This window comes from Bidens hawaiensis, unplaced genomic scaffold (assembly GCF_021521415.1).
Source record: "Bidens hawaiensis isolate Kalapana, Puna unplaced genomic scaffold, B.hawaiensis_p1.1 tig00013749_1, whole genome shotgun sequence".
NCBI classification, from domain to species: Eukaryota; Viridiplantae; Streptophyta; class Magnoliopsida; order Asterales; family Asteraceae; genus Bidens; species Bidens hawaiensis.
Window position 1 is genome coordinate 304,974 of NW_027492171.1, and position 10,257 is coordinate 315,230.

Sequence of the window (10,257 nt, forward strand, 5' to 3'; positions counted from 1 at the left end):
AATTTGTAATTTTTTGTTAAAACATAAATAAATAAATAATGCAAATTCGTATGATAATAAATTAATATAATATTATATAATAAAAAAGTTTAATAGATACAATCATAGATTACATAATTTCTAAATTCTACGATATTGAAACCCTTTTTATTCATTAATAATACATGTTCACATAGTTTGGTGTCTCATCATGTTGAGCATGCGATGGTTGTAGATTTGAGATACCAAACCGATTCCCACCCAAGATGCCACATCAACAATAGACACTAACTGAACATGCGTAGAAAATTGCTATCGTACGCCATTGACATCACAACAGGGTATGGCTGAACATTTAAAAAAGTATATATTTATTATAGAGTTAAACAAATATTAATATAGAAAATGCAGAAAAAGAAGCAATGTGATTGAAAAAAGAACTAACCACTGCAAAAAATGTGACGATCTTGAGCTACATGGTTGGGGGCTTCAAATCAAATAAAAGCACCCTTGTTTCCATCTGCATCACCCAAAAATCGAAAAAAAAGACCTACACCACGCTTGCTCAGTCCTCTAACCGAATTAGGTTGAGGATCACTCCATAATATCTCACACATCAACCTTGAAACAAAAGCAATTAACAAAAAAAAATTTTATTACCAAACAAAAAACACAAAGTAGACAAAATACCTTCCACTATGGGCTTGCAAACCCGATCAATTGATCTAATGTGAGCGAGCTTTACTTCATCAGTGATAGAAAGTTCACCATGAACAATAAATATCTTCTCATTTATAACATGAGCCAACGGTAAATAATATAAAACTTCTGTAAATAGCTCCACAAATTTATCACTCAATTTAGAACGCACCTCACTCTCAAACCTATAAGTCTTGTTCGTGCTTTTACTCTCATGATTACCACGCGAAGGATGTATAGCTAGAACAAATCAAGAAAATAAACCAAGATAATTAAATAGGCAAAATTGTAAACACCTAAAGAGTAAAGACATAAAATGATGTAGCGGACATACACTTGAATGCAAACAATGTTTGCAGCACCTCCAACAAAGTCACCATTAGACAAATTGAGATTTTCTTCTGAAGGAAGACCATTGAGCTCAAAGATATTTAAAAGATCATTAAACTGCGTACATACAAAGTCGATTAATAGGAAACAATACAATAAAGTTTTAATCTTGACCGTGCACATCACCACAAAAGGTGTGCTTTCCATATGGAACGTTTATGTCAACCAGAGATGGCAAGTCCATACATTTAACAGAATAGTGAAATATGGGAAATTTACATATATTATTCAATACCAACAAAAGATAGAAGCCAGTACCAGTAAAAGTAAACATAATCCTCACCATCCAACTGTAATGTACAACATTTAGACACTAATACAATATGTAGACTCTGTCTAATGAAACACAATACACTTTATAACTTTATTAAGAAACACAACTGCCCAAAATTCAAAGTTAATGTTAAAATACCCAATGAAAACACAATGCATATGGAAAAACCAAACTTGCAAGCAAAAACAAAAATTAGTGAGGTAAAACTCCAATGAGAAACTTACTAACACCAACCCTAAAAGTCAAACTAAAACTGAAGATAAAGAAAACAAAGATACCTTATGCAAATATTTTCTTTACTCCATGACTAACTAATTTGATTCTAAATAATCAAAATCCTTTTAAACGTAATTACTTAAACTTGACTATCGAATTAATAGTTTTGCAAATAAAATCAGTGTAACGAACATACAAACACCCCAAGGATCGAAAGTTAATCCCTAACTAAATTATTATAATAACTGAATAACAAATTAATGAATATCAATTCACGTATATGTGGGTTCCGATGCGGAAGTGATTGCCGAAGACGAATATGAGACCGACGAAAGAAGAGTGGCGGGGATTGCTTGTCAGAGAATCACATGAAGTATCATAGAAATTACCTCCGCTAGTAGAATATCAAACATGAGACCATCGATTGCTTGATACAGATGAGTGGAAAATTTCGTTTGTATCTTCAATTAAAATCGATTGTAACATTCGTCTCAATAATCGCCTTAGATAGCTGCTATTCGTGTTGGAAAATGATATAATGCAGAGATTAAAGGCCTTTGACCTTAGATCAGATGAGAGGATCTTGTGTTGATTGATGAAATAAAACCTAGAAAAATACTTCTTAACCCTAATAGGGTTTTCATATGAAACTGCAGGGACGAGAATTAAACAACAATCAATAGTGATTGGAATAGAAAGGAGGCATGGATATAGAGTTGCGATAGGTTGTGTTACGGTTTCGCGATTGAAGGAAGACGAGATGAGGCAAACAATTATGATATAACCCGTTTTGAAATATTCAGATTCATAAACCCATGGATACCCACGAAAGCTAAGGATTGAACCTGAAGTCTCTATTCAGAAATCAAGGAATTTGGTGGCTCTAGAGGGGGTAGGAAGCGACACGTAGGATTTTATGATAGGTAATTATATAGATAGTTAGATATATATATATATATATATATATATATACACACACTAGCTTTTAGCCCGCGTGACTTAAGTTTTTGTTTTTAATCATTTTGCAATTCTGTCTTCACGGTTCACCGAATGTTCGGTTCTTTTAATGAATAGAAAAACATCTATCTATCTATTTTAAAAACTATAAAACTTAAAAGTTATATGTGTTAAACGAACTTAAACAAAAGAACAAAATTTTAATCAAACGAACTAAAAATTTAGTTAATGTTTGCTCGTTTATTAAATAAACATAAACGAACTTTCCGCTGAAAGGTTCACCAAACATTCTATTCTTTTTCCGGCCATTAGTTCAAAATCTGAATAACAAAACAATTTCTAAAAACTCATCGTGTTCGTTCATTTATTTAAATGAACAAAATAATTTGTTCGTTCGTTTATCAAATTAATATTGATAGTATTGGTAATTTCAGTTGAAACAGTTTAGGTCCGGATACTATGATGCTATCAATAAAGGTTTGATCACGACCCGAACTTTTAAAGTGGAGGCTGAGATAATATCTGGAGTTAACTATTAATCTGAATGTTATCTGGACTGGTATAGCCTCCTGACATTCAAACAACTTATGAAAAAAACCTAATGAATTCCTTACATAAGCATATAATCAAAATGTTTAAGCCAAAAACACCAATAAATTAGATACCGAATAATCATACCTTAAGTAGTAAGCCAACACGTGATTCGATTCTTCAACTGTACTAAATTAACTGGGTAGTAGTCAAGTAAACGGCGAATGATGAAAGGAATTCAAGAACACGAATGAAAAGAAAAGTAGGCACCCAGAAAAAAAACATAGCTTAAAGACTAAGCCGACATTCGAATCAACTCTTTAGCCCATATTCGATTGTTCTCAAAGCATCTGCAACTATGACCATTAATATTTGCTGAGGATCAACTACCACTACAAAAAATCTAAGATTGAAACAACCCAAATCCAAATACCATCAAAAACTTGATTGTAACTTAAAAGTATACAAATAATTAAAATTATGCAAAATACTCACAAAAGCAAGCTGAAACCTGCTTCAAGGTGCAACATCTAAATAAGTGTGAATGTGATATTAACACCAGCTACAAGGATATTCTTACATGAACCTATCACCTTCTTGATTTCTAAAAATATCTTGAAATGATTTATGTATCAAAAATAAAGATTAACACCAAATAAATATATCAAATGCCATTACATGTACTGAAATACAATAAGTTCTCCGGTGTTATAAACCCACAAGCACTGTTAAAACAAACCTCCTCGTCATCAGAACATAAATAATCAATGCCAAATCTTAAAAAACAAAACAAAACATGAAAATTTTACTGAAACTCAATAGACGGATCTTTTCCTTAACTTTCCACATTGCCCTCAATGATCAACAATAAATAGTCGACCCGACCGACCCGTTTTACAAGGCTTATCAAATCATACCACTAAGCAATGTCTAATTTGTTTTGCAGCCCCATTAAACAATCCTCCTGTTATGTTTAAAGCAAGAAAAAACAACTTACTTTATGTTTAATTTTACAGAGTAAATGTCAAATGTGTGCATTTGATATTATTTTATCTAGAAGTTGACCTGTGTAGGAGTCAAATCAAATGAGTGGCGAGAATCATCTTCTCAACTCTGAGCATAAACACACGAAAGGCCTCTACCAAGCCATGCAGCTGAACCTGCTACAACCTCGGCTGTAATTAAAGAAAATCTATATTTCATGTACAATCAAAAGATGCATTATGTACAACCGAAGAAGCATTACGACATAAAAAGTTTTACACTGTTATTGTAATAATTTAGCTTTGCAGTCGTATTTAACAAGTTGATAATTTAAAAAATTCAGAAAAAACAAATAAATGAGATTTTACAGGAATTTTGGTGGGAAAACGGGCATATTTTTGTTTTTGTTTTATGTTTAACGGGTCAAATGGGATATACTAAATGATTTAATCAAAAAGAAAACGGGTCAACCGATTAATTGCTTTAAACATAAAAGTTTTAGACTGTTATTGTAATAATATAGCTTTGCAATCGTATTTAATAAGTTGATTATTTATAATATTCAAAAAAGCAAATAAAAAGTGTTTGTTGGTTGACCCGACCCAACCCATTTGACCTGCATGAGAAAATTTTAGCTTTTGATGTTTTATTGAGACCAAGTCAAATCTTAATTTTTCTTTTTATTTGTAGCTTTGATTTTTAACTCATTTTTGTGTCATGGGATCGTATGGCATAGCATGTATTTAGATTTCAAAGTTTGACTTTGACCCATGTTGACTTTAATGAACAACAAATGTATTTATATTTCGAAGTTTGACTTATGTAGACTTCACTTATGTAGACTTTAATGAATAACTGGCTGCAATCTACCTCACAAAAAAAAGGGTTAATAACTCTTACAAAATGTAACTTCAAATTGTAAATATGTCTTTAACAAACATGTCCAGGGTCTGAGACGTTTGAATGAAGGTGATCATCTTCAAATTTCTTGTCTTCAAGGTTATATGAGCTATACTATAAACAAACTACAAATCAAGCAAATGCATCAATTAATAACCTTTAATTCCCGTTGTAATATAATATATTTATCTCAAACAATCATACCTTCCTAATTTTTTTTATTAATCCATTTAAGCAAACGCTCAGCGGTTCTTCCATCATCAATAGGGCGAACGTCACTTTTTTCATCTTTTCCATCCCATCCACCACCATCGAACTTAGAAGGTGGACCCAATATAGTGCCTGGTAGAAACTAACAGAGAACTGATCGCAGAGCTTAGTATTTACCTGTGCTGCCAAACAAGATTAAAAGATGAATTGGTTGCTAACCCACAAAACAATAAGAATGTCATTCAATTCGCACAATCTACTCGTGTCATAAATATAGTCCCCACTGGCTCCATTAAAAAGCCTAGCAACCTTTTCATACTGAGGCTGCAAAAATAAAGCTAAAACGATAAGCGGCTCAATAAATACATGTTGCCCTTGTGAATGAAAAATACAGGTACCTTATAATTTCTGCACGCTAGACACCTGCAAAGTGTAATAATAACTAAAATTAGAGTTATACATATGGACATTTGAGAACCCAAAATGAGTTGTATTGTATCCACATATCCAAAAAATAGGAGCTTTTAGCCATATAAAGTAAGATGCATTTCCATTTAAGGTGTAGACAGCCTACAGATCTCTACAACTGTATGGTCCTTCATCATTGTTCTTCAATCCCATACACATGCAATCAAGTTACGGGTGTCCATAAAGCCATAAAAATCCATCCGTAACCAAAATAAAAATTGACGGTTTGGTTTAATGTTTTTGTAGAAATCGAACTTACGGTTCGGTTTTGGTTTTGCATGTAATAGAAACCGAAAAAACCAAACCGAATGTACACATTTTTTTTATTCTGAAGTAATTTATAAGAATTTAATAAAACTGTAACTCCCCAAATTTTTAATAGTCAATTAGTTACTAATTAACAAAATGATTTACACCCAATACTTTCAGGCTCAACTGACAACCAGAAAACCTGAACAGTTTTAAAAAGCTCAAAAACCAAAGTTTCAGTTTTTGGTTCGGTTTAACCTAAAACCGATCCAAACAGAAACACTTTGTTGGTAATCAATGAACAAATCACACAATACACAATTGAATAAGAACAAGATGATATACACAAACTGATTCTTGAATTAAAATATTGAACATTCGATTAAAGATACTGAAAAATACGTTCCATCAATTGTTTGACATCATTCCCTATTTATAGACCAAGTAATTACATATTAACCCTACTAATTACAATAATTACAATAAGGCCCCTATACTTAATATAAATATTAATAAGTTTAGTTTATATACTAATACTCCCCTTTAAACTAAACTTAGTGTAAGTGAGGTCTTCGTTTCTTCAAGATCCGGTTGCCATCACAGTAGCGTTGGTTTGTCATCTTCATCGCAGATCAAGTTTGCCTCCTGCCTTCTTTTCCAATATGGACATTCATGCCTGAAATGTCCACGTTTATTACACTTGAAACATTTTATGTGATCCTTGTCCAGTTGGGCTTGATTTCCTTGTTTATTCTTCCAAGTTTTCCCATACTTGCCTTGACCACGTTCTTTGTTTCCTTGCTTTGAACTTTCATGACCGCAGTGTTCACACTTTTGTTCCTTTACTTTCTCTTTTCCTTCTTCTTTAGTGAACAGAAGTCTGTCATGCATATCTACCTCCTTGTTTTTCTTCTTGGTGCGTTCCTCGAAATCCTTTAACCTTCCAACGGCTTCTTATAATGACATTGCACCAAGATCCACAAACTGCTCGATTGCAGCAACAATCTGTATGAATTTTTCTGGCACAGAACTGAGTAGCTTTCGGACCAATTTCTTGTCATTCATGGTATGCCCAAGATTGCTCGCTTGTGATGCAATCTCACTTATTTTCCCGGCATACACATCAAGCGACTCGTCAACACCCATTTTTAGAGACTAAAAATCTGACTCGAGTGTTTCTAAACGCGCTTCTTTAACTCTGTCAACTCCAACATGTCGAACCTTTAATGCGTCCCAAATTTCTTTGGCCGAAGTAAAATTAGCAATTTGCAATACCATGTTTTCTGGAATCGCTTGGAATAGTAATGCAATTGCAGTATTATCTTTTTTCTCATCAACTTCGTTGCCCTCTTTTGGTTCGATGGCTTCCCAAATTCCATGGACGTTAAAGATCGATATGATCTTTTTAGCCCAAATGGTGTAATTTGTGTAGTTTAACACAGGGCATTGAAAACTCATTGATGTCCCTCATTCCTTTGAAGTCACAACTTCTTTATCCTTGGACTCGACCATTTTACGAGTTTTCTTTTTCCCAATCTTGATAAATTGAATATTACAAATTTAGAAAAAAATTGTTGTCAACTTTAATCTAAACAGTTTCGGGTTATAAACAAACCAACCGTCAATCCCAGAAATAGTGAACGGGTTGTTTGAAACCAACTATTTCAACAACGGTACTTGGGTTTCTGATCACAATGTAAATCAAAACCAAACCGTTTTCTACCAAGAATAGTACCCGGGTTTAACAAGGCAAGCCAAAACCAACTGTTTGTCTCAACCAACAACAATACACAGGTTTATCCGTTGCCTAAGCCGATTATTCAAAACACTAAAAACAACCGTTTTTTTTTCAAACCGAGAATAGTACACGGGTTTAACAAGGCAAGCCAAAACCAACTGTTTGTCTTAACCAAAAACAGTACACGGGTTTATCCGTTGCCTAAGCCGACTATTCAAAACACAAACGGTATACTGGTTTATTGGGTAACAAAGTGAAAAAAAACCAACCGTTAAATAATCACGAACCGAACTCATTTTTAACCAAACACACAATACTTTTTGTAGGGCCCGAATTGTCCCAAATAGAGTTGTTTCTAAACAATCCCACAAAATCTCTTGATTCTGTAACCGGATTAAACAACCAATACAATATGATTGTGTACTTGAATTTATATCCAATAAGTATAAAACCTTCAAGAATCACAAACTGGTCAAAAACCAGATTGATTCCTGATTACAAAAACGAATTCTGATTCAAACAATCAATTGACTAATTGTCAATTAGATTGCTTACTCTTCGTGTTTTCTGGATAACGATTACTTTATGATAGATAGTTACAGGGCCTATCAAATCAATTTCTTTTGGAAAACAATAACCCAATTGATCAAATTCTTAATCAATTTCAAATAGGCTCTTGTTTGATCGATCAGTTTCTAGAACAAACACCAGTTTGATCGCACCCTCCTTTTGTTTCCCTTGATCGATTCAATTAATCACAGAGATTCCCAATTGATCGATTAAAACCTGGGACGTTCATAAATAGAATACCCAAATCGATTAAAACCCTTGGCTCTGATGCCACTGTTGGTAATCAACGAACAAATCGGACAATACACAATTGAATAAGAACAAGATGATATACACAAATTGATTCTTGAATTAAAATATTGAACATTCGATTAAAGATACTGAAAAATACGTTCCATCAATTGTCTGACATCATTCCCTATTTATAGACCAAGTAATTACATATTAACCCTACTAATTACAATAATTACAATAAGACCCCTATACTTAATATAAATATTAATAAGTTTAGTTTATATACTGATACACTTTTCAAAAATTCAAAAACTTCAAAACCAGAGTTTCGGTTTTAACCAAAAACCTATCCAAACCGAACTGAACAGTTTTCAAAAACTCCTAAACCAAAGTTTAGGTATATGGTTTGGCTTTAGCCTAAAACGGATCCAAACCAAACTTAACATTTTTAAAAAGAATTAAAAACTCAAAAACCAAAGTTTCGGTATTAGCCTAAAACCAACCAACATGCCTGGCCAGTCACCAGCCTACTTTAATATCTAAGTTTCATGTACCTACAACTTGCAAGTTACACATACTGCACTCTGCACATATCCTAAAACGATATCCGCTTAAAGACAGTTTAGACCAAAATTTATAAAACCATGAACATAAGTTGAATTTCAAACCTTTAGTCATGAATTTTTATCAATATTATAAAATTTCAAGTATTCACAATAAACTTTTATTTTCATTTCAAACCAAGTGAACTTAGAGCCACCATTAGCGATGGTTCGTAAACCAAGTAAATGATTGGTTGGTTCCCATTCAAGCTAATGGGCCCTGAGGTTAACTTCCATGATTCCTTCATGTTGACACATTTAGTTTTTATATTTACTTCATATTGTTTTCTTGTATAATTTACAACAATATACTGACCTTTCTTAAAAGTATGCAATTAAGATCGATATATTGCTATTTCTCCGGATGTGGCATTGTGATACAGATTTCCTTTGGATACCTATAATTTATATAAAATAAATATCAAATCAGAAATTAGTAATTACAAAGCAAACAGATAACTAAAAAAAGTTTCATTGTTCCATCTATTGAGCTAGTGTATGACTTGTCTAAACTTTCACCTGTTAAACTCATGGTCTCTATGCAGTCTCAATAACATAGAATGATGAGTCGGTCCGCCGATAAAACCGAAAAGACGAAAGAACATGCCCTCCAAGCGATGCAAAACTACGATCGGTCTCAAAATTCAATCGGCTTCCGGGTCCGTGGACATGGGAATCAGAGAGGCTGTGGACGAGGAAGAACATTAGATCGCAGTCAAGTCCCACAATGCTACGTTTGCAAAAAGTATGGCCACATTTCGAAGGACTGTTGGTACAACACCGAAACTCAAGCAAATGTGATTGAAACCACCGAAAACGAAGAAGAGGGAGAAGAACAACGCCTGTTCATGGCCGGCATCACCACTGATAACCAACCATCGGATCTGGTACACAAGAACAACCTCTGGTTTATTTACTCCGGCTATTCAAATCATATATCAGGTTATCGATCCAGTTTCACCATTCTGGATAAAACATTCAAGATTGATGTCCAACTGGGTAATAAGAAGAAGCTTGCTATAGAAGGTAAAGGAACGGTTCGTGTGAATGCTGGTACACATGGGTCATGATTGCTCGATGATGTATACTATGCCCCAACACTCGAGTACAAACTCTTGAGTGCCGGGCAACTTATGAGGAAGGGTTATTCACTGCTATTCGAACATGTTAAATGCATCATCAAGATCAATGGTGTAGAAGTAATGAAGATTCATGTCCTTGCCAACAACATGTTCCTTCTTGATACATCCTCCCTT

General features: G+C 33.6%; 2 long non-coding RNA genes and 1 pseudogene across 2 annotated transcripts; all 3 read right to left on the bottom strand.

Moving 5' to 3' along the window:
* Positions 1–266: 266 nt before the first annotated feature.
* On the bottom strand, positions 267–1,252 carry LOC143544788 (serine/threonine-protein phosphatase 5-like; annotated as a pseudogene).
* Positions 1,253–3,074: 1,822 nt separating this feature from the next.
* LOC143544789 (uncharacterized) lies at positions 3,075–5,148 on the bottom strand. Its single transcript, XR_013137313.1, has 4 exons — positions 5,135–5,148; positions 4,970–5,055; positions 4,112–4,221; positions 3,075–4,010 (listed from the first exon to the last, which is right to left on the bottom strand). It is a non-coding gene; the product is annotated as an uncharacterized LOC143544789 (long non-coding RNA).
* Positions 5,149–5,305: 157 nt separating this feature from the next.
* Positions 5,306–9,401, bottom strand: LOC143544790 (uncharacterized). Its single transcript, XR_013137314.1, has 3 exons — positions 9,318–9,401; positions 5,539–5,563; positions 5,306–5,464 (listed from the first exon to the last, which is right to left on the bottom strand). It is a non-coding gene; the product is annotated as an uncharacterized LOC143544790 (long non-coding RNA).
* Positions 9,402–10,257: the final 856 nt, after the last annotated feature.